Source organism: Aegilops tauschii, chromosome 5 (assembly GCF_002575655.3).
Source record: "Aegilops tauschii subsp. strangulata cultivar AL8/78 chromosome 5, Aet v6.0, whole genome shotgun sequence".
Classification (NCBI taxonomy): Eukaryota; Viridiplantae; Streptophyta; class Magnoliopsida; order Poales; family Poaceae; genus Aegilops; species Aegilops tauschii.
In genome coordinates, this window is record NC_053039.3 from 440,837,216 (window position 1) to 440,863,131 (window position 25,916).

Below are 25,916 nucleotides of genomic sequence, written 5' to 3' on the forward strand. Positions count from 1 at the left end.
CCTGACCCCGCCGCCGAGGTAGTAACCGCCGCCGCCGGTTTTCGCGAGAAAAACCGTTCGGTTTTTTTCCGAAACCCTAGATCGGTTTTGTTCGATTTTTCTTCGGTTTAGTTAAATAGCGGACGTTCGTCTGTACGTTTGTTTTAACGAACGCCGTTCATCCGTTAGCCGCAGACAGCGAACGTTCGTTCGTTCGTTAGCCTGTTCGTCAGTTTTCTTTTTCCAGAGTTTTTCCGCGATTATTTTCGATCACGATTTCTGCCCTAATCTTCGATCTAGTATAACTTTTCGCTCGTTTGTCCAAATCAGGTGAAACAAGCGCCTAGATCTTCGTCTTGAAGTTCTCTTTCTATTTAACAAACTTGAACAAGATTTTGGTTAGATCTTCTTATTTGAGTTTTACCTGTGCATCTTTGCTTGATTGCTTATGTATGTTATTGTTTGTTTGCGATAAAATTCCCGGAGTGCGAAGCGTGCTACTACGAGTCACCAGGTTTTGCGGATCGTCAGCAAGGCAAGTAACACATTGATCATACGCCTTTCATACCTAGTTTTTATGCATTAGTTCAACCCTCACACATTGCATGAGTAGGATCTCTTAACATGTGGGTATTTGGGAAGTAGATGATGAGGTAGAACCTATTGCCCTGTTTATTATCAAACCCCTGGGAGTTACTTATACGTTATGCATATATCGCCATGCTATGCTCGTAGACGTGGATTGGGGTTGAGTGAATCCATGACAGATGTGAGTTGTTAACTAATGGTTCAACTTAAGGTGGCAACTTTAATACACATCTGGGTGGATTGCTTGTGGGCACCTGGAGAATCCAGTGTTGTCCTAAGATATCCCGGAGTACCCGTGTGATCATCCTACGGTCCGCCACCCAGGCTCAAAGGGATCATCAGATTATTCATGCTAGAAACTTCCGTGTGCAGCCACAAGCCATTATGGGCCCTGGCATAGTTGAGTATGTTGTGTGACCTCTTTCAGTGGTAGGCTAGCAGATGTAGAGGGAAAGTAGGTGTAACTGTCTACCCAGAGTAAAGAGTTAATGCTTCTGAAAGACTGTGTCTCGGTCATCCGTTTCTCAAACACCATGTAGTGCGAGAAATCAAACGGAGGAGATCGAGTTTTGTGGGGAAAAGTGTGCAAACCTCTGCAGAGTGTATAAACTAATCATGGTTAGCCGTGTCCCCGGTTATGGACATTTTGAGTATCTGGTACTTGAATTATTGATTTGATCTCATCACTCTAAATTAATTTGTTGGGGTGATAATGACTACTTTAATTGGGATTGAGTTGGAGGAACCTTCTCAGTGTTGTTTCAACCACCATGATAGTTAAATAAAACTTATTCCTTTGATATAGGGAAAAATTGGCTTTTCGCAAAACAATATAACCTTAGAGCCTCCACTAGCCATATATGCATGTAGTGATAGCATTCATCTGTTTATTGCTCTACTGTGTTATATTGCCAGCATATTCCATGTGCTGACCCGTTTTTGGGCTACAACATATCATGTTGCAGATGTTTCAAACGACGAGTAAGGTGCCATAGGTCGTTTGTCATGCACTCAGCTATGCCGTTGGAGTTGATGGACTCGCTTTATCTTCCAAGCCTTCCGTTGTTATCTTATTTAGATGGCCTTAAGCCATATTTATTGTAATAAGTTCTCTTTTGAGACATTCGATGTAATAAGTGTGTGATTGGTACTCTATTATAAATCCATTCGAGTACTATGTGTGTCGGCATTATCGATCCAGGGATGACACTGAAGCACACAGACTTGACCGTCTGAGGTCGGGTCGCTACAAGATGGTATCAGAGCACACGCTGAATGTAGGACACGACCACTAAGATGAGCCATAGGTCACTCTTCTCTACTCATTTCTGACTCCTCTCCATTTTCTACTCTTTAGGATGGCGGACTCAAGGAACAAGTTTGCACAACCGGATGAAGACACACCCTTTGGACGACACTTGAAGGAAGTCACTAGGTACCTGAACATCGGAATACCAAGCTTCACCGGGACCTACACCGCCACTTTACCAGAAGAGGAGCGTTGGATGACTGAGTTCAAGTTCCAGGAAGGACATTCACACCAGTCACTGAGCCCATAGAGTTTTCCTTTGATGCACCAACCTGGAGTCTAGGGAAGAGCATGGCAGCCCACATTGCTATGGGACGTATTGGAGAAGTCTACAAATAGGAGATGAAGGATACTATCTACGAAATATGTGGGCGTGGAGATGAGCAATGGGAGATAGTCAGCACCAGGAGGGACAGGTCCATTGCAGCTTTCATCCCAGAGCTAAACCAGCACATCCGTCGTCAGGAGAATCAGATGTGCGCAAGCATGATAGATTTGAAGAAGGCATGACTAGGATCACAGAGCTAGAAGAGGAACTCAAGTCTACATGCGATGGATATGAGGAGGAAATGACGATACTTGTGGAAAAGAATGACGACCTGACAAGGAAGCTAGGAGTTTTTGTGGGAGACCCCGCGCCAGGAGGAGAAGACGACGAACCTAAGGAGATTCGTTCCGAAGACTACATCATCATCGACGACACCGACTCCGACCCTGATGGTAGTGATGATGATTATGAAGATGAAGCTGGAGCAGATATCATGGAGTCTTCCACCGATCAATATTTCTAGATGACCACCATATGATTAGTAGTCTTTCCCCATGTATATAGTAGTAGTCCGAGCACTTTTGTAACGATAGTTCTAGACCGATTGTATGCCCTTGCTTGATTGATTGAGTGATATGATATGATTGTGTTTGTCTCATGTGCATATGGGTAGTGCTTTCTCACTAGACCTCATTCTATTTTAATCTCTCCCCTCTAAACCCATCAGATGCCTCCGAGACGTGACACTGGATTTGTCTTCCCACCAGAGATCACCCAGTTGATCCAGCAGCAGAATGCCTTAATGCAGATATTAGTCCAGAACCAAGGCAACAACAACAACAACAACCCACCCCCAGTTGACAAGTTAGCCCGTTTCCTGAGGTTGCAGCCGCCGGTGTTTTCCAGTAGCACCGAGCCAATAGTTGCGGATGACTGGCTACGCAGGATTGGAAGGGAGTTGACCACCGCAGGTTGCACGAATGCAGTGAAGGTGCGTTTTGCCGCACATCAGTTGGATGGACCAGTAGCCTCATGGTGGGAGAATTATACAACCACTTTCCCTATAGCCAACATCACTTGGGATCAGTTTCAGCAAGCATTCCACACAGCCCATGTCTCAACTGGAGGTATGAGCATGAAGAAGCGTGAGTTTCGCAACTTGCGCCAGGGAAATCGTACTGTGGCTCAGTACCTAGATGAGTTTAGTAAGCTATCTCGTTATGCCCCTGATGATGTGGCCACAGATGCCGCGAAGCAGGAGAAGTTTATGGAAGGGTTGAATGATGAGATGAGCATGCAGTTGATGGTGGCAACATTCAACAACTACCAGGAGTTGGTAGACAAGGCTCTTATGATTGAAGGGAAGCAGCAGCAGATTGAGAGCCGCAAGAGGAAGTATGGACAAGGAAAATACAATTCTGGAGCTCAGCAGAAGCCTAGTTTCACCCTGAACTCGGGAGGACTTACCCATAATCATGGAGGCCATACCCACAATGGAGGAAGTTCGCATAACCACAGTGGCCCCAAGAATGGAAACGGGAATGGAGCAAGCAGCAATCAGAACCGCTCTAATCCAGCCAAGAAGGACCTAAGTCACATTACTTGTTTCAAGTGCGGGAAGACTGGACACTATGCCACTGAGTGCCCTGAAGCGAAGAATGGGAACGGCAATGGAAGCTCAGGGAAGAAGCCCAACCCTTTCAATAGGGTACAAGTGAACCACGTGAACGTGGAGGAGGTTGAAGAGCAGCCGGATGCAGTTATCGGTAAGTTTTTGGTTAAGTCATTTACCACAATTGTTCTTTTCGATACTGGTGCAACGCATTCATACATTTCAAGGGGATTCGTGGTTAAGTATAAGTTGCCCACTAAAGTACTTAGGACACCTATGTTAGTAAGCTCACCAGGTGCGGAGTATATGGCAAGTCGAGGATGTTTTCAGATGCCATTGACCATTGGAAGCCATGTTTTCCCCTCAGACCTGATAATTTTGGAGTCACAAGGATTGGATGTGATACTAGGAATGGATTGGCTATCGATGTATGGGGGAAACATCGATTGCGCTAGTAGGTCAATTCTACTCACCACCCCGGAGGGAAAAGGATCAAGTATGTATCCAGGCATGCGCCGAGGAGGACCCAAGTAAATTCTCTTACGGGAGTTGTTCAGGAGGAAGTGCCTGTAGTGAAGGATTACCCAAATGTATTTCCAGAGGAGCTACCAGGAATGCCGCCGGATCGAGACATCGAGTTTTTGATAGAGCTGTTGCCAGGCACCGGACCGATATCGAAGAGACCATACCGGATGCCCGCAAATGATCTAGAGGAAATTAAGAAGCAGATTAAGGAGTTATTTGAGAAATGGTACATTCGACGAAGTTCATCACCATGGGGAGCCCCAGTGCTCTTGGTTGAGAAGAAGGATGGATCGTTAAGGATGGTTGTTGATTATCGTGCGTTGAACGAAGTAACGATCAAGAACAAGTACCCACTGCCGATGATCAATGATTTGTTTGACCAGCTGCAAGGAGCTAAAGTGTTTTCGAAGATCGATCTGCGATCAGGATATCACCAGCTGAAGATTAGAGAAAATGATATACCTAAGACAGCTTTTACCAAAAGGTATGGGCTATATGAGTATACGGTTATGTCATTTGGATTGACTAACGCCCCTGCCTATTTCATGAGTATGATGAACAAGGTGTTCATGGAATTCTTGGATAAGTTTTTTGTGGTGTTCATTGATGATATCTTGGTATACTCTAAGAATGAAGAGGAACACAAGGAACATTTGCGCTTAGTTCTCGAGAAGCTCAGGGAACATCAGTTGTATGCCAAGTTTAGCAAATGTGAGTTTTGGTTGAAGGAAGTTGGATTTCTTGGACATGTTATATCGGGAGAAGGTATAGCAGTGGATCCTACCAAGGTTCAGTCAGTCACTGAGTGGTTGGCACCCACCTCAGTTGGGGAGATCCGCAGTTTTCTTGGACTCGCGGGATACTATCGAAGATTCGTTGAGAATTTTTCCAAGATTGCAAAGCCTATGATGGCGTTGTTGAAGAAAGATACTAAGTTCCATTGGACTGAAGAATGTGAAGAAAGTTTCCAGGAGTTGAAGAAACGTTTGACTACAGCCCCAGTGCTGATTCTGCCGGATATACGCAAGGATTTCCAAGTGTATTGCGACGCCTCTCGCTTAGGACTTGGAGGAGTACTTATTCAAGACGGAAGAGTTATTTCATATGCCTCACGACAACTCTGACTGCATGAGTTGAATTATGCCACGCATGATTTGGAGTTAGCAGCTGTAGTGCATGCACTCAAGACCTGGAGACATTATCTTATTGGAAACCGTTGTGATGTGTACACGGATCACAAGAGTTTGAAGTACATTTTTACTCAGAAGGAGTTGAACCTCAAGTAGAGGAGATGGTTGGAGCTCATAAAGGATTAGGATATGAAGTTGCACTATCATCCTGGAAAGGCCAATGTCGTAGCAGATGCTTTGAGCCGGAAGAGTTATGTCAATACCCTCGTAAGCGGAGGATTGCTAAAGGAGTTAGCAGACGATCTCAGGGAGCTTCGTTTAGAGATAGTTCCTAGAGGCTTTGTCGCAGTATTAGAGGTTCAGTCAACGTTATTGGGAAAGATTCGAGAAGCTCAGAAGGACGACAAAGAAATTGCTGAAATAAAGGAGAAAATGAGCAAAGGAAAAGCTAAAGGTTTTCGTGAGGATGAGCACGACACCTTGTGGTTCGAGGACTGTGTTTATGTGCCCAATAATGCAGAGATCAGGAAGTTGATACTTCAGGAAGCTCATGACTCACCATACTCGATACACCCCGGAAACACCAAGATGTATTTGGATTTGAAGGAACGTTTCTGGTGGACTGGAATGAAGAAGGATATTGCCGAGTATGTAGTTGTATGTGTTGTATGACAGAGAGTGAAGGGAGAACAACAGAAGCTAGCAAGATTACTGCAGCCTATGCCGATACCCAAATGGAAGTGGGACAAGCTTGGCATGGATTTCATCATCGGATTGCCCAGGACCCGATCGGGATATGATTCTATCTCGGTAGTAGTGGATCGCTTGACCAAAGTAGCTCACTCACTTTATCCCAGTGAAGACCACCTATACAAGTGCGAAGTTGGCCAAGATATATATGACCAGGATCGTATGTCTGCACGGAGTTCCGAGGACCATCGTATCAGATAGAGGAACACAGTTTACTTCAAAGTTTTGGCACCAGCTACACCAGACTTTGGGTACTAGGCTAGAGTTCAGTACAGCTTTTCACCCGCAAACAGATGGACAGACCGAGAGAGTCAATCAGATTCTGGAGGACATGTTGAGAGCTTGTGCGCTGGATTATGGATCTAGCTGGGATGACAACCTGCCCAACGCGGAGTTCTCATACAGCAATAGCTACCAGGCCAGTTTGAAGATGGCACCGTTCGAAGCCTTGTATGGAAGAAGATGCAGAACACCGTTGATGTGGGATGAAGTTGGAGACCGTCAGTTGTTTGGTCCGGATTTTATTAAGGAGTCAGAAGAGAAGGTTAAGCTGATTCGAGATAGACTGAACGTAGCTCAGTCCCGATAGAAGAGTTATGCAGATTCAAAATGCAAGGAGGTAGTCTATGAAATCGGAGATAGAGCATATCTGCGAGTGTCACCTCTGCGAGGAGTTAAACTTTTTAGAGTTAAGGGAAAGTTAGCCCCGAGATTTGTAGGACCGTATCGTGTTTTGGAACGCATGGAAGAGATTGCCTACAAGTTGGAGTTACCTGAAGGACTGTCCGGGGTTCATGATGTGTTTCACCTTTCCCAGTTAAAGAAGTGCCATGCAGAGATGGCCAATATTCCTCTGAGAGACATAGTGCCCCTGGAACCTATTCAGTTGGATAGTGCTTTGACATATGAGGAGAAACCTTTCAGGATTCTCGAGTTTGCCAGCGAGTTACTCGCAGCAAGGTTATCAAGTTTTGCAAAGTTCAGTGGAGCCACCAAACCGAGGATGAAGCCACCTGGGAACAAGAAGATGATCTACGCAAAGACCACCCACACCTATTTTCTAGCCAACTCGAATCTCGGGGACGAGATTCATCTTAAGGGTGGTAGGTTTGTAATATCCCAAATTTTCAATTTGGAATGTTATACATAGGTCATTCATGCATATCATATTTTTATTGCATTTCATTTTGCGATCCTCGAAATTCTAAGGAACTCAAGGACCCACGGAGAGAGTTGGGGATTTCACGTTCTTCATATTTGAATTTTATCAAATATCGAAACAAGGATCACTTTGGTTTTAATTATTTTTCTCTCCGAAAATATTTCATATTAAAATATATGAGAGGAGATAATATGACTTCTCCAAAATAAATGAAATATTGGAGGGAAAATATTAAAATCAAATAAATAAATTTTATTTGGATTTTATTGCTATTTAATTTGAATTAGGAAAAATGTACGTTTTTCAAAGTTGCATTAGAGTCCCAAATAAATGTTCACTTTGTCCGCAAGATTATTAGAGGACCGTGAAAATTTATTTCAAGATTTTTGGACTCTGTTTAGTTTTTCTTTTATTTGTTTTTCCGCGTCAGGACTTATTTAAAAAAAAGTGAACCGACCTAACCGGGCCGTGTCCGGCTAGGACTCCTGGCCCGGCTGGCTTTATAAGCCGAGGCCCGCGACCCCCCCCCCCCCACCCCCGAGGCCCAAGTCGCGCCGCTGCCTGCCCTAACCCTAGCGCCGCCCGCCTGATCCGCCGCATCGCGCCGCCGGCGCCGCTGTCCACCGCCTCGCCTCGCCCCCGACCCGCCGCCGCCGCCGACCCGCCGGACCCGACCCCGCCGTCGAGGTAGTAACCGCCGGCGCCGCCGGTTTTCGCAAGAAAAACCGTTTGGTTTTTTTCGAAACCCTAGATCGGTTTTTTCGGTTTTTCTTCGGCTTAGTTAAATAGTGGACGTTCGTCGATACGTTCGTTTTAACGAACGCCGTTCATCCGTTAGCTGCAGACAGCGAACGTTCGTTCGTTAGCCTGTTCGTCAGTTTTCTTTTTCCAGGGTTTTTCCGCGATTATTTTCGATCGTGATTTCTGCCCTAATCTTCGATCTAGTATAACTTTTCGCTCGTTTGTCCAAATCAGGTGAAACAAGCGCCTAGATCTTTGTCTCAAAGTTCTCTTTCTGTTTAACCAACTTGAACAAGATTTTGGGGCTGTAATATTTGACTCTAGTCCAAATTAGTAATTGGATCTTGTTTCTTTCGTGGGTTTGAGTTTCGTTGCTCCGTTTGATTTGATTCTTTTCGCAAACCGGAGTTCTTCAGTTGAACTTTCTGGTTAGATCTTCTTATTTGAGTTTTACCTGTGCATCTTTGCTCTATTGCTTATGTATGTTATTGTTTGTTTGCGATAAAATTCCCGGAGTGCGAAGCGTGCTACTACGAGTCACCAGGTTTTGCGGATCGTCAGCAAGGCAAGTAACACATTGATCATACGCCTTTCATACCCGGTTTTTATGCATTAGTTCAACCCTCACACATTGCATGAGTAGGATCTCTTAACATGTGGGTATTTAGGAAGTAGATGATGAGGTAGAACCTATTTCCATGTTTATTATCAAACCCCTGGGAGTTACTTATACGTTATGATTATATCGCCATGCTATGCTCGTAGACGTGGATTGGGGTTGAGTGAATCCATGAAAGATGTGAGTTGTTAACCAATGGTTCAACTTAAGGTGGCAACTTTAATACACATCTGGGTGGATTGCTTGTGGGCACCTGGAGAATCCAGTGTTGTCCTAGGATATCCCGGAGTACCCGTGTGATCATCCTACGGTCCGCCACCAGGCTCAAAGGGATCATAAGATTATTCATGCTAGAAACTTCCGTGTGCAGCCACAAGCCATTATGGGCTCTGGCATAGTTGAGTATGTTGCGTGACCTCTTTCAGTGGTAGGCTAGCAGATGTAGAGGGAAAGTAGGTGTAACTGTCTACCTAGAGTAAAGAGTTAATGCTTCTGAAAGACTGTGTCTCGGTCATCGTTTCTCAAACACCATGTAGTGCGAGAAATCAAACGGAGGAGATCGAGTCTTGTGGGGAAAAGTGCGCAAACCTCTGCAGAGTGTATAAACTAATCATGGTTAGCCGTGTCCCCGGTTTTAGACATTTTGAGTATCCGGTACTTGAATTATTGATTTGATCTCATCACTCTAAATTAATTTGTTGGGTTGATAATGACTACTTTAATTGGGATTGAGTTGGAGGAACCTTCTCAATGTTGTTTCAACCACCATGATAGTTAAATAAAACTTATTGCTTTGATGTAGGGAAAATTTGGCTTTTCACAAAACAATATAACCTTAGAGCCTCCACCAGCCATATATGCATGTAGTGATAGCATTCATTTGTTCATTGCTCTACTGTGTTATATTGCCAGCATATTCCATGTGCTGACCCGTTTCCGGGATGCAACATTGCAAACTTTTCAGATGACGAGTAAGGTGCCATAGGTCATTTGTCATGCAGTCAGCTATGCTGTTGGAGTTGATGGACTCGCTTTGTCTTCCAAGCCTTCCCTTGTTATCTTATTTAGATGGCCTTAAGCCATATTTATTGTAATAAGTTCTCTTTTGAGACATTCGATGTAATAAGTGTGTGATTGCTACTCTGTTATAAATCCATTCGAGTACTGTGTGTGTCAGCATTACCGATCCAGGGATGACACTGAAGCACAAAGACTTGACCGTCTGAGGTCGGGTCGCCACACCAAGGCACCCCAAGGTAATATTCAAGGAAGACCCAAGCGTCTCACCTTGGAGTTATATTTTTATTCATCACATGATATGAGTTTTATTTGGAGCGTTTTCTGTCAGAGTTTTATTTCGTTTGCTTGTTAGTTTGCCACAATCATTGTTTGCTAGACACACCTTTTGTGAGAGACACACATTCATCATGATTTGTTAGAATACTCTATGTGTTTCACTTATATCTGTTGAGTTATGCAGTTGCTCATGTGCTTCACTTATATCCTTAAGAGCACAGTGGTGTTTATATTTTATAGAAATCATTTGCACTCTCAGACTTCACTTAAATAGGCCGGAAGAGGTAATTTGCACTGGTTATATGATTAGTATAAAAATGATATGTATACAAGAGTGGTATAATAAAATCTTTCATGTAGATCACTGAATATGATAAGGTTGATTCCTTGCAATAGTTTTGCGATATAAAGATGGTAATATGTGGAGGTACTAGCTGATTATCATGGTCTAGTAGAAATATCGATGTTAAAGTTTGTGATTCCCAAAACATGCACGTATAGTCTTTTGCTTTGCAATGAAGTTGGAGCATGATTTATTATTGATTGTCTACCTTATGAGTGGCGGTCGGAAATGAGTGATGGTCTTTTCCTTCCAATCTATCAGCCTAGGGGTATGAAAGGTCATGCTTTGCTTCGACGGCTAATAAACTTTTGCAATAAGTACTTGAGTTTTTATGACTGATTTGATGTTATTCGACTTGATGCACTTCCACCTATCCATATTTTGCTAGCCTCTTCGGCACCGTGCATTGCCCTTTCTCACCTCGAGAGTTGGTGCAAACTTCCCTGGTGCATCCAAATCCGTGATATTATACACTCTATCATACATAAGCCTCATATATCCTTCCTCAAGACAGCCACCATACCTACCTATCATGTCATTTCCATAGCTATTCCGAGATATATTGCCATGCAACTTCCACCATTCCAGTCACATGACTTGTGTGTTCATCATCATATTGTTTTGCATGATCATATAGAGCTGACATGATATTTGTGACAAAGCCACCATTCATCATTGTTATACATGTTATGCTAGATCATTGCACATCCTAGTACACTGCCAGAGGAATTCATATAGATTTATATTTCTTTTTATTTTTATCGAGTTGTCATTATTAGAGCATTGTCCCAGTGAGGTAGAGAATGATGGAGACTGATGAGTCCTTCAAACATTGGGATGAGGTTCATGATATTGTTCTAAATAAATAAAAAATAGAAAAAAAAAGAAAAGCAAAAAATGGGAGAAAAAGAGAGTGGGAAATGTTACTATCATTTTACCACACTTGTGCTTCAAAGTAGCACCATGTTCTTGATATAGAGAGCCTCCATGATTTGTCATTTTCATATACTAGTGGGAGTCCTTACATTACAGAACTTGGCGTGTATATTACGATGACGGGCTTCCTCAAATGCTCGAGGTCTTCATGAGCAAGCAAGTTGGATGCACACCCACTTGGTTTCCATAGCGAGCTTTCACACACTTATAGCTCTAGTGCATCCATTGCATAGCAATCCATACTCCTCACATTGACATTGATTGTAAGGTCTCTCCATTGCCTAACGATCAGCCGCGCTGGTGTGAAACTTTCTCTATTTTTTTCTTCGCGTCTGAATCCCCTCATCATTCTGTTTGCCATCCAAAGTGCCAAGTACTCACGCCCAAGGATTGCGTGAAAGTGAAAAAGTTGAACTGAGAAAAACTATAATTTGATTACTCGGTTTGTCATCAGGGTAGTACATGATTAATATCTTATGTTAGGTAGACAAAAGCATTCTAAGCTATACGATTTCTGCAGAGATAGCGTTCTTTAGCATTCTTTACTTTGAAAGGGCATGATTGTTTGCTAGTATATTCTGAGTATTGATGTCTTTATTTCAAATGATATACTATTGCACTGAATCTTTCATATGCTAGTATTCATACCGTGAGAACATTACATGATAAACATGCTAGGTAGCATTCAACATAAAAAACCAGTTTTTTATCATTCTCCTACTTGAGGACGTGTAGGAATTAAGCTTGGGATGCTACTGATACGTCTCCAACGTATCTATATTTTTTGATAGTTTCATGCTATTATATTATCAATCTTGTATGCTTCGCATGCAATTTTATATCATTTTTGGAAACTAACCTATTAACCTAGTGCCTATTGCCAGTTCCTGTTTTTTCCTACTTTATTGTTTCACAGAAAAATGGTACCAAACGAAGGCCAAACGCAATGAAACTTTACAGTGATTTTTTCTCGGCCAGAAGGGACCCTCGAAGCTTCGGAAGGAGGCCAGAAGACATATGAATGGGCCATAAGCTCACACGATGCTCCCCCAGGGGGACGTGCCACCTCGGCTTGTGGGCCCCTCGTAGCTCTGTTTGACCTAATTCCACTTCCAAAAATTCCCTAAAATCCCAAAACCACCAGAGCGAGACCCGAAACCATTATTCCGCCACCGCAAGCCTCTGTCTTCCGCGATCCCATCCGGAGGCCTCCGCCGGTACTCTGTCAGAGGGGTAATCGACCATGGAGGGCTTCTAAATCAACCTTGCTGCACCTCCGATGATGTGTGAGTAGTTCCATACAGACCTATGGGTCCATAGTGATTAGCTAGATGGTTCTCTCTCTCTCTCTATCTCTGATCTTTAATACAATGTTCTCCTCAGAGTTCTATTCGATGTAATCTTCTTTTGCAGTGTGTTTGTTGCGATCCCATGAATTTTGGGTTTATGATTAGATTGTTCATTGAAAGTAATTGAGTGTTTTTGAACTTAATTATGTGTAATTGTTATAGCTATGTAATGCTTTCCGATCTATGAGTTTTCTTTGGCCAAGTTGATGATTAGATCTTCAGTGGAAGTGGTGCATAGTAGTAGGTTCAATCTTGTGGTGTCATCACCTCGTGATAGAAGGGTAGCGAGACATGTATTTGTATTGTTGCTACTAAGGGTAAAACGATGGCGTTCAATCATATTGCTTGGTTTTATTCTATCTACATCATGTCATCATACTTCATTCATTATTCTGTTTGTCATGAACTTAATACCTAGATAGGCAAGCACATAAGTGTTGTCGAAGTGGAGTAATAGTATTAGATGCAGGCATGAGTCGGTCTAATTGTCATGGACGTAATGCCTATATACAAGATCATTCCATGAATAGCGTCATAACTATGTGATTTTCTATCAATTGCCCAACAGTAATTTGTCTACCCACCGTATGCTATGTTCTTGAGAGATGCCTCTAGTGAAAACTATGCCCGGGGTCTATTCACCATATTAACTAAAACCCTAAAAAGCCCTCTGCAATTTATTTACTTTCATTTTCTTTTGCAATTTATATATCTATCACTATCAAAATTAATCCTTGCAATCAACGAGTACAAGGGGATTGGCAACCCTCTTACCCGCGTTGGGTGCAAGTATTTTGTTTGTGTGTGTAGGTACTATCGATCTTTGTGTGCGTGAATCTCCTATTGGTTCGATAAACCTTGATTCTCTATTGAGGGAAATACTATCTCACTTTCTCTTCAGGGGAAAACGCAACGCGGCTCACAAGTAGCACACCACGATGCGGTTGCGCTAGTTGTTGCCGATCACCCATAGAGGCGTGAGGCCCCGCCTTGCAGGCATCTCTCGCGAGGGCTGTCGTGCCCTTTGTCTTGCACAGCGGGCACGCCGCACCATAGCCTCCCGACTGGACGAGCCATAAGTGTGGGCGTTTACATCCGAGTCAGCATGAACGAAGGGGTTGCGCCTCCGCCACAGGGTTCAGATGCCAAACAGACTGCGCTTCCTCCGGCGAGGCAACAGCGATGTGCCTAGCGCCGGTTCCAAGCGACATTTGGGCATAGGCTATGGATTCCCGTCAGATCCAGTCCGTCCGTCGTCAGCCGTTCTCCTCCCGGGCATGGCAGAGCGCAATGCGGACGATCATTCCTCCTCGGGCCCGCCTGGGACAAGATCCCAGTCCACAGATCAGGTGAAGGAGGACTTGGATCTGCTGCCTGCCATGCCAGAGAAGGTTGTAGATCACCGAAAGGGAGCTTGGGGCTGGTGGTGGTGGACTAGAGTGGCTAGAGTTGTGGTCCGAGGAGCGGATGGGGATAAATTATATATGTGGGATCAGATGGGCATGGGCAGCATCGGTCGTGGCGGACGCACCCGAGCACGCCCGGACCTCCCCATATCCGCCCCAAAATTTGGCTGGAAAGGAGAGGTGTCGGTCAGCCCGGACGTATAGGCCGATATGAGGCGTCCATCTGCGTCAAGTTTGTTTGACCAGTCAGTGACCGCGTTGTCCGCCCGGGCGTAGAGTTAGGTTTTGGGTGCCCGACTGTAGATACTCTTAGGCATCTGCAACACGGATCCTCAAACAACTCGCAAGCTTCTGAACTGCGACGCATTTTGCAATCTAGCATGGTACCCATCGGTCCATCGATACGTTCGACTGTCTATTTTCTCATAAACCAGAAGCAAAGGGAGTGGGGCTTTGCGGGAGTCCGGCCGCCGCCACGTAGGACTCCGACACTCCCGGCCCTCTCAAATCCCCTTCTCGATCCACTTTTCTGCCACTCCGCCTGTGCTCCCCCTGCTTTGCATCCGCACCCTCCTCGTCCAACGTCATCATTGAACATTCCGGCCGCCGCCCAGACATCCTCGGACGTTTGCATCCCTCAGCAACGCGTCTGCCCGCCTTGGACTACGTCATCTTCCATCCAGGATCCCTCTGCAACCGGCAGGTACCCTTCGCCCTCCTACCGACGACATCCATAGTGGACACCACGCGTCGATAGGTGTTCGATCAAATGCCATGGAGCTCTTTTGTTTAATTTTTTGTTGTTTCCTACAGTCATTCGATGACTGGGGGGGTACTTGGTGATCGAGGACGAGTTGTTGTGTGATGTGCGGTTGGTCTTAACTGCGAACTTTGTAGGCAGGAACTCAAGGGCTCGATCTTTTGGCAGCGCGGGCATGCTTCGTTTCATGAGAAAAAGAATCTCATGCCCTAAGACATGCACGTCATCGGTGAACGCAATGTCAAGTCAATATCGCATCAATGGTGCACCATCTGCAACTCCGTCATGACATATTGCAGTGTGATTCATCGAGTGGAGACAATGTGGCCACTGGGCTCATTAACCATGGAGATCTTAAGTTTGCTTCTTGCTGCTTTACATGTTGGTTCATTTATTCATTCACTCAATGTTGCTCTACACTTGTATAGTCTGCACGCGCTGCCGTGATGTACTACATCACCAAGGGCAGGTCATTCACGCACATATATTGTTGGATGAAACTCAAGCGGCATTATGTGTTGGGCAACATATGCCAATTCTGTCTCGAGTATCGTTGAATTAGGAATCTATGTACTCAAAAAACTTGTTGAACATATCGAGTTATCTCAGATATTATATTTAGCTTTAAACTAGTGTTGTTCTAGAAATATTTGCATGTCATTTATTGATGAAGTGTGTTATTTCCCGTAATTATTTTTGAGTGTTGTTGGCTTGGAAAAAGAATAGAGACGCTTCTTTATGGTGTACAGTTGGATGGACGGCTTCTGCGTCAGTATCTCTGGACTGGTCCGCGGATAAATAATGTGTATGTTTTAGGGGAAAGTATCAGGTACTCCCATCCTTGGGTACTCCCGGTGCTCCAAATTCAAAAATATCATACTTGAATGTAACAAAAAATTACGGAAAAATTGTGAATGTTCACAAGAAATGTGGCCATAACCTCTAAAAATTTCAGGTCCAAACTGGAAACACACATTGAGAAAAAAACGTGAAATCTAACATGAATAGTGTAAGAAAAAAGGCAAAAGCAACATTGACACTATTCACATATGGATTTCACTTTTTTGTTTCTCAATGTGCATTTCGAGTTTGGATCTGAAATTTTTAGGAGTTCTAATCACGTTCCTTGTGAACATTCACATATTTTCCCGAATTTTTTTGAAACATTTAAGAATTATATTTTTGAATTTGGAGCATCGGGTGTACCCCAAGGATGGGAGTACCTGATACTTTCCCTATGTTTTAGGGGACGGAGTTGGAGATGTCGTTAATTCCATTACCAAGGCATTATTGCATTTCTTTAACACATTACAATTCTAGACGCTCACATGCACACATCCCTATAAACACATCTGAGGTATTGAACCGACACAACATCTTAAGATTGGCGAAGTTACCACATCGCCCCTCATATTTGACGGGAACGTCTTCTCTCACTAAACAAACGTACTAGACCTGATAGTCTGAAATAAATCTAAAAAATACGTACATAATTGTCAAAGTCTACGACTTGAAGTGATTCCACCACAAGAAAGTTAACCACATGTCAGCTATGCTCAGCACGCAGGCATGATTGCGTCTACAGTAGCAAGTACACGTACTAGACCTGTTTGCTTCTTGCATTGTCATCTCTGACAGTGAACAGCTCCCCCTCGACGGAGAAAACGAATGAACAGATGCAACCACCGTTTCTTCGTGCCACGATCCAAAACAGAATACTGGTGAGCGTACAACACAAACGCACGCAGCTGGCAACCGATTGGTGTCTTGTACTGTACTAGGTCGCTGCTGCCTTTGGCTGGTCCATTGATTCCGAGACCGACCCCGATGGAGTGCTGTCACATGCATGCTAGGCTCCTAGTACTAGCTATGCATGGAGCAGCAGCCAGTAGGAGCGCTAGTAAACCAGTTGTAGGAGTGGTAGCTAGGCCTGCACGGGTCTAAACCGAGGCGAAGCGCACGCAGAGGGCGGGACGACGGGGCCGGGTGTGTTAATTTTGTCCAGCTCGGGTGCCCAAAGGTAGGTACGGTGCGGCAGGCGAGGCGAGGCCCATTGCTAGCTTGAAACGCACGCTTGGCTACGGTCTCCCACACCACATGCCGCCTTGTACCGGCCGTGGACGCAGGCCAGAGCACTGCCCTCGGCATCGGCCGACAGCGACCAAGACCCGGCTGATGCTGCTGGTCTGGTCAAGCGTAGCGGCGCGCCCTCTCTCTCTCGCTCTGATTGGTCTCCTCCGTCCTGCCCGTCAAGCAAACCGGCGAGATCCTCCTCCACCTCCAGGGCCGATGCCGTCGTGCCGTGCGCGCGGCGTACCAGAACGGTCTCACGGGCGCTCAAAACTTACTCAGGCTCGGCCACGCCTTGGCTCACGCCATCGATCGCCCTGCCTGCCGGCCTAGCACGACGCTAGGCTCGATCGTGCGCTCCCGGCCGGGCGGCCGGCCGCTGTACGTCGGCGCCCCGGCGTTGGACACGTCAAATATTCCTGCGCTCGCTTTTGATGGGCCGTGCCCCAGGCGGCGGGGGGAACCGCGCCGGTTGTACGCGATGCACGACATGCATGGCGTCCGCATCAGCATCGCATCAGGTCGCCACCGCGCCCTGCGCCTCAAAGATTTCGGGTGGGACCGGCCGGATCTAGTTCTTAGCGGCAACGCATCGTCGTCTATGGCTAGCCTCCGTTTGTTCCGGCCCGTCTCTGTACGGCTCTTGGCTAGTGATTACGGCTCTTGGCTAGTGATTCTTATGGGCGTGTTTGGTTACGTTGTCGATTCAGCCTGGCCTGACGATCCTGGCTCTATTGAGCTGGTTTGAGGAATGCAGGCAAAAAAACTCAGATGCACATAGTTTGGTTGCTTGTATGCCCCTAGTTGCATGAGACAAACATTTTTGACCCATCGTTTGGTTGCCCGCATTGCATTAGGTGCACATATGACGTGGTGGTTGGTTGCAACCTGCATAAGGTGTTGTCACCACTTCTATCTAGTGGTGACCTTACCACACACAATCTGAACATAGTGCCAGCTAGTTAAACAAATGACAGTTCATCCTAACTACAATCAAATGACAGATCAAATTATTAAGAGCCATTGGCTAAATAGGGGATAGTTCATCGGTGCTGCTGCTTCATCTTCCTCTTCTGCTTCTGCTGCTGCTGCTTCTTCTTCCTCTTCTTCTGTGCTTCTGCTGCTGCTGTTTCTTCTTCCTCTTCTTCAAATCCTGCACTGACCTCTGTTAAGCCACATTGCCTCTGCCCACTCCAACCTTTTGTTCTTCCAACCGTCATTGTCAAATGCCTCCACACCATGGTCAGAGCTAACAACATCGTCAGGCTCGACCTCTTCCTCCTCAGGCACGTGTTCATCGAAGCCCCACTGGAGGATCCAGTTATGCAGAATGCAACAAGCAAAAACTAGCTTAACTTGCATGGGGTATGGGTGGAATGGCTTCTGATCCAGGATTTTAAACCTATTCTTCAGAGCTCCAAATGCCCTCTCAACAGTTACTCTAAGGCTGGAGTGTCTGAGATTAAGCAGCTCCTGTGGAGTCCTAGGAAAGTTCCTACCAGAGAACTCGTTGAGATGGTACCTGGTTTTCCTGAAGGGTGGAAGAACACTCGGCCGACATGCATAGCCAGCATCTCCAAGGTAGAACTTGCCGTCGGGGATGTTGATCCCATCAGGTCGACTCATGCTGTCAGTGAGAATGTTTGCATCATGCGCTGACCCCTCCCAGCCAGCCAGCACATATGTGAACCTGAGATCAAAGTCAACAACAGCAAGCACATTCTGGCTTGTGTAGTGCTTCCTCCCCCTGTATGCTGCAGACTGTGACCTAGGAACTCTGGCAGTGACATGAGTACCATCTATTGCCCCAATGCAGTCCTGAAAATGGCATCACTAGCCTGTGTTAGTGCTGAACTTGCACAATACAAGCATATCAAGCCATCAAAAGTGTATATTGTCAATGCTTACCTTGAAGTATGGATACCATCTTGGGCTTCCGCGAATCTTTGGTGGAGTCTGACCAGATGGTCTCCTGATCATCTCTCCACTAAGCTCCCCAACAGCAAAAAGCACCTGCTTGAAGTACCTAGAGATGGTCTCCATTGACCTCCTGAACGTGTTGTGAATGACCCTGAACCTCTGGTTATGGCCAACAACATGGAGGAACATGGCCACTTGCTCTTCGACACTGGTGTTGATGCAATCTTGTAACAGGCCCCTGCTCCTGAAGGTCTCGACAAGCCTGGCAAATGGTGCTCTTTTCATTCTAAGCATCCATAGAGCCTCGACGTCATTGCAGTTGTAGATGTAGTTCAGATTTTGGATCCTCTCCTGTTCCCGGGGAAACAATGGACCATAACGGATCAACGGTCTCCCAGCACGACGAACAGCTCTTTGGTGCATGAACATGAACCATGCGTGAATCGCACTAACCAGTGCTGCTGCCTGGATTATCAGCCTCATCCGTGCGTCCATAACCTAGTTGACATCGACGGTTCGTTCAGTGGGAAATCGATCCTACACCTAGCTTAAAGGCCTAAACACTGAGCTAACAAAGGGGGAGGGGTGCTGCTTACCGGCATCGGAGACGAGGACGGCGTAGGGGGAGCCATGGCACAGAGTAGGTCGACCAGACGGTGGCCAACAGCAAGGGGAGCACCAGATCAGCCGCAGACGCCGCCGCCTCTTCCGCCGCCGCCGCCTATAGCGCAGATCTGAAATCGCAGCCGCCGCCGGTGGTGAGGCAGTGGAGAAGAAAGGGGGACAGTGGCAATGGGTGAGCGAGTGAAAGGGGGGTGAGGCGAATTTGGCACCGGGACAGCGCGCCAGATTTCCATCTCCCGCCATCCCCCCTCGCCCGCGCCTCCCTCCCGCCTAGCAACCTCGCGCCGCACTCAACCTGGCTCGCGAGAAACTGCCGATCCGAGGGTTTCCAGCGAGCCAGGCTCTGGGCTGCTTTGAGAAGCGTGCGATGCAGGCCCAACAGGAAAACCAGGCAACCAAACAGGCATCTCCCTTCCCGTGCGGGCCTGGTTGGGCTCGGTGCGGGCAACCAAACACGCCCTAGATGATCATCCGTCTCCCGCTGGCTGCTCAACCACGCCGTGTATATGCCTGCGTAGTCGGCCACTGTTTTTCGATTGACGCACTGCCGAATGCCTCTTCTTCAAACGAACAAGATCCTTGTCTTCTCTTTCTCTCGCCATCGTCTTTATCATGTCCACGGAGTAGGGCATCTTTGTCATCTCTATGGGGTAGACAACACGAGGCGGCAACTGTGGTGCTAGTAAACGATAGAATCAGAGATAGACATTGTTGATCCCCGCTCAACTGTGTGCCACAGTCATCTTTTGACAACGATTCCACTCTCCTTTTGCTTCGTGAGGAGGGGTGAGGAGGGAAGGAGCGCTGTCACTGTTGGATCTTATACTTAGCAAAATCACCGTCATCATTGCTAGATCTTATATTTTGTACGAGAGCGAGTTTCCAGCGTCCTATGTTGAGGATTATCCCAACCTATCATCGATGAGCAGATGCCTCCTGGTTCAGATGTCTTTTAGGGGTCTGCTATGGTTCCACCATCTCTGCCCATAACATTTGCGCTGACTATGTCCGATACGTTCATTTTGCATCATTATTTTCTACTATAATTTATCCTATTTCAATGACACATTTCACAATGTGATGCAATTCTAATGCCTTTCTCACTTAAAATGTAAGGAATACAAAGAGAGGGGATTGTCGGAAAAATGGAATTCTGGACCTAAAATGCAACAGAAGAAAAAACAATTCACCGGATCTCAAAAAGCTGCATGGATTATTCGGGAATTATTTCAGAATATAGGAAGAATTATGAAGCTAGAATGGGCCAGAGGGGGCCCACCTAGGGCTCAGAGATCCTGGTGGCGCGCCGCCACCCTAGGGCGTGCCATGTGGCCATGTGGGGCTCCCTTGGCCCTTCTCCCACCGTCCTTTGGCTATAAAATCACATTTGCCCTAGAAAACAAATAACAGAAAAACCTTGGGACTTTCCGCCGACATCTGCGAGGCAGAACTTGGCGGGAACACTTTTGCTCTCCGGGAAGCAACTATGTCGGGAAAACTTCCCTCCGGAAGGGGGAAATCGAAACCTTCATCATTACCAACAGTTTGTTCATCGTGGGGATCAACATCTTCACTAGCACCATCTCATCTCCAAACCCTAGTTCTTTTCTTTTGTGTTCAGTCTCTACATGAAACCTCAGATCGGTACCTAGAAGTGTTTATGTGTGTTGATTACACCTTGTAGTTGATGCATATGAGAATTATTGGTGAAAGATTGTTGTGTTCAGATTGTTCATCATATATTTATACCTATTGATCAGGATCCATATGATGAGTTGTGAGTAGTTCCATTAGTTCTTGAAGAGATGAGAGAAGTTTTGTTATTAGTAATCATTTGAAGTTGCTATTGTTCAATGGTTTGATGATATGTTGTGTTGTTCTTTCTCTGGTGGTGTTATGTCAAAGTCGACTACATAACACTTCACCATCTTTGGGCCTAGGGAAGGCATCGTGGAAGTAGTTTGTAGATGATGTGTTACAGGAGTGATAAAACCCAAGACCTTGTTTGCCAATTTACTCATGATGGGCTGTTTTGGATCCAATTGTTTAATGTTATGGGTAATTTTATCTTAATTACTTCTCTTGTAGTTACGGATGCTTGCATGGAGGGTATAATCATAAGTAGGTATTTGTTCATTTAGGATAACCCCTTAGATATGATCCACCCACATAACACTTACCAAAGCAATGAAAGGTAACTTAATGAATCATGGTGAAAGTAACTTGGCGAGATTCTCGTGTGTCCTCAAGAGCGTTTTAGTCACTATAAGAAACACCTTAGGCTTGTCCTTAGCACCATTAAGGATTGGGCCACTTGCTGCACTCTAGTACTTTTGTTACTTATTAGTTGGTTACAAACTATTGCTATCAAACTATCTATCAAAACTATCTTACAACACTTGCAATCAAACCTTGATAAAAACTGCTTGTCAATTCTTTCTGCTCTTCGTTGGGTTCTACACTCTTACTTATTGAAAGGACTAAAATTTATTTCCTATACTTGTGAGTCATCAACACTCTTTTCTGGAGCCATTTTGGGGAGTGTAGCACTCTTGGTAAGTGGAATTTAGTAAGGAAACTTTTATCGTCCGCACTGATTTATATTCTTGTTTGCTACTATGGAAAATAATCTTTTGAGAGGTTTCTTTGGGGTGACCTCTCCAGATGTTGAAGTGGTTAGGAAGGAACCCCCACCTATTAAAAATGTTTGTTATGAGATTCGTATTGGTATTCTGGAACAATTGCACACTAACCGCTATGTAGCAGATTTGAAGCATATTTTCATCAATTATCTACAAGTGATTATGTTCATATTGCATTTGTAGCTGGCATGTATTTACCAACGACCAACAACAATAATCGCTGCCCACATTCTTTGGTCAGCCAGGGCAACACAACATCGAGTCCAACCATTGGAACCCATGACTCCTACTCAGAACAACTAAGTCGACTCGGGACCACGCGAGCAGACCACAAAATCCAAATACCAGGCATACATCCCAAAGCACGACATCTAGCCAAGGGAATGCGATGGAAAGAGGCCATGCCACAACCCGGCAGTCACCTCGCATGAAGGAAACAACTTGTCAAGGTGCGACCGAAGCGCATGCTGAGTCGGATGCTCGCGCATGCTTGACGTGATTTGGGATGTGAGCTCGGTCTTTCAGCGCTTTGGTCTGGGCGGATGGTGTGTTTTCGGATTTCCTCATTCTTGATGACTTTCAGAACGAACTTTCTAGGGCATATATCCAACATTTGTTATTTGTTACCCATTATCTTGCTATCAAACTATCTGTCACAACTATCTTACAACATGAATACCTTGTTGAAAACCGCTTATTAATTCCTTCTGCTCCTTGTTCGGTTGAACATTTGAAAGATCGTGGATGTCGCCTAGAGGGGGGGTGAATAGGCGCTTTAAAATAATTATGGTTTAGGCTTGAACAAAAGCGGAATAAACCTAGCGGTTAATTTGACAAGCAGAAAACCTACAACAACTAGGCTCACCTATGTGCACCAACAACTTATGCTAAGCAAGATAAACAACTACGTGATAGCAAGATATATGACAAGAAACAATATGGCTATCACAAAGTAAAGTGCATAAGTAAAGGGCTCGGGTAAGAGATAACCGAGGCACGCGGAGACGACGATGTATCCCGAAGTTCACACCCTTGCGGATGCTAATCTCTGTTTGGAGCGGTGTGGAGGCACAATGCTCCCCACGAAGCCACTAGGGCCACCATAATCTCCTCATGCCCTCGCACAATGCAAGGTGCCGTGATTCCACTAAGGGACCCTTGAGGGCGGTCACCGAGCCCGTACAAATGGCAACCCTTGGTTGCGGTCACCGAACCCGTACACTTTGGCAACCCTTGGGGGCGGTCACCGGTACCCGTCAAATTGCTCGGGGCGATATCCACAACCTAATTAGAGACCCCGACGCTTGCCCGGAGCTTTGCACCACAATGATTGAGCTCCGAACACCACCAACCCTCTAGGGCACCCAAGCACCCAAGAGGAACAAGCTCAAGGGTACCAAGCACCCAAGAGTAATAAGCTTCTCAACTTGTAACTTCCACGTATCACCGTGGAGAACTCAAACCGATGCACCAAATGCAATGGCAAGGGCACACGGAGTGCCCAAGTCCTTCTCCCCCAAATCCCACCAAAGCAACTAATGCTAGGGAGGAAAATGAGAGGAAGAACAAGAAGGAGAACACTAAGAACTCCAAGATCTAGATCCAAGGGGTTCCCCTCACATAGAGGAGAAAGTGATTGGTGGAAATGTGGATCTAGATCTCCTCTCTCCTTTCCCCCAAAAACTAGCAAGAATCCATGGAGGGATGGAGAGTTAGCAAGCTCGAAGAAGGTCAACAATGGGGGAAGAACACGAGCTCAAGAGATAAGGTTCATTGGGGAAGAAGACACCCTTTTATAGGGCCTCCCAAATCCAACCGTTATGTGCTCAGCCCGCACACAAGCGGTACTACCGCTGGAGGAGCGGTACTACCGCTTAGCACAGTCAAAACACCCCAACGAGAGAGAAAAACACGAGCTGAAAATCTGCCAGAGAGGTAGTACCGCTCTGGGGAGAGGTAGTACCGCTTATAAGAGGTACTACCGCTCGAGGGGAGAGGTAGTACCGCTTATAAGAGGTACTACCGCTCAGGGGGAGAGGTAGTACCGCTTATAAGAGGTACTACCACTCGAGGGGGACACGAAAAACACATCCCTAAAAGCAGTGGTACTACGCGCGGCACAAGGCCGCGGTACTACCACTTACAAGCGGTACTACCGCTCGAGAGAGCAGTACTACCGCTTGAGGCTTTCAAGAACACAACAGAGAAAACAGAGGATGAAATAAAGCCGAAACTGCCACAACTTCTGCAAATGAACTCCGAATTGAGCAAACTCAAGCTTGTTGGATATAAGACAACGATTAGCATCCAAACAGCAAAAGGTTATAATGAGAAGAGGCAGGGGAGGTATGCCTAATATTTAGAGGAGAGAAACTTCCAACCGAGAAGAACCGGCATAACCTCCAACATCGAAAACATCATAGAATATGCATGTTAACTCCGTTTTCGATGACTCGAGCTTGTCATGAAGATGACCAAAAGCTCCAAATATCACAAGGAGAAAAACCAAACAAGAACCAATAAATATGATGCAAGGATGCAATGGTTTGAGCTCTCTACGAACGATACGATCAAGCTACTCATCAAGAGCCCCCCTTGAAAGAACGACAATCGATCCTATAACCCGGTCTCCCACAACTACCATGAGACCGGTAAAATAGAAAACCTATCAAGGGCAAACCTTTGCCTTGCACATAGTCCACTTGATCTGGATGATGACGATCTTGACTCCGTCAAGCTAGACCACCTTTGGTGATTGCGTTGGCTTGGTGAAGACTAGTAGATTGCTCCCCCATACTCCACTATGGGTGAGCCACACTTCGGCACATCTTGACAAGTCCATTGTCACCACAATGGACGGCAAGCTTCAAGCACTTGATCTCTTCGTGATGCTCCGCTTGAACTTGCACACCGCAAACTTGATGACGACCACCACTTGATGCCATCCTCCATGGGTTGTATAATATCTTCCTCTTGACGCTAGCCCATGGAGAACATACCTTACCATGCGATCACGTGATCCCTCTCGGTACACCTTCTACGCTTTGTGTGTTGATCAACTTGATTCACTCTTTGACTTAGTCTTGATCAACCTTGAATCTTTCCAACTCTCTTCATTTGGATGATGTCTTGAAGGTAAACATGAATGATCACACACACTTTTTCTTCAAGACATGCTTGCAATAAGCTCAACACTCACAAGACCAATCTTTGGATAATTCCTTAATAGCACCTTGCTCATCACAAACTCTTCTTGAAACCAACAAATGGACTCCAAGAAAGCCTACGGACAAACCAAGACCAATCTTTGGATAATTCCTTAATAGCACCTTGGTCATCACAAACTCTCCTTGAAACCAACAAATGGACTCCAAGAAAAGCCTATGGACAAACCCTTCAAATATAACTCAAGGCAACCATTAGTCCATAGAGATTGTCATCAATTACCAAAACCAAACATGGGGGCACCGCATGTTCTTCAACACTCTTACTTATCAAAAGGACTAGATTGATCCGCTATACTTGTGGGTCATAATCTCCCCTCTCTCCTCTTACACAATTGAGCTTGCCAAACTATGTGTTGGGAATCGTTGCATGGAAAGCAAAAAAAAATCTACGCACACGCAATGATCTATCCACGAAGATGCATAGCAACGAGGGGGAGAGTGTGTCTACGTACCCTCGTAGTCCATAAGCAGAATTGTTTCACAACACGGTTGATGTAGTCGAACTTCTTCGCGCTTCAATCAATCCAGCACCGAACGTACGGCACCTCCACGTTCTACACACGTTCAGCTCGGTGAAGTCCATCGCCTTCTTGATCCAGCAAGACGTCGAGGTAGTAGATGAGTTCCGTCAGCACGACGGCGTGGTGACAGTGATGGTGA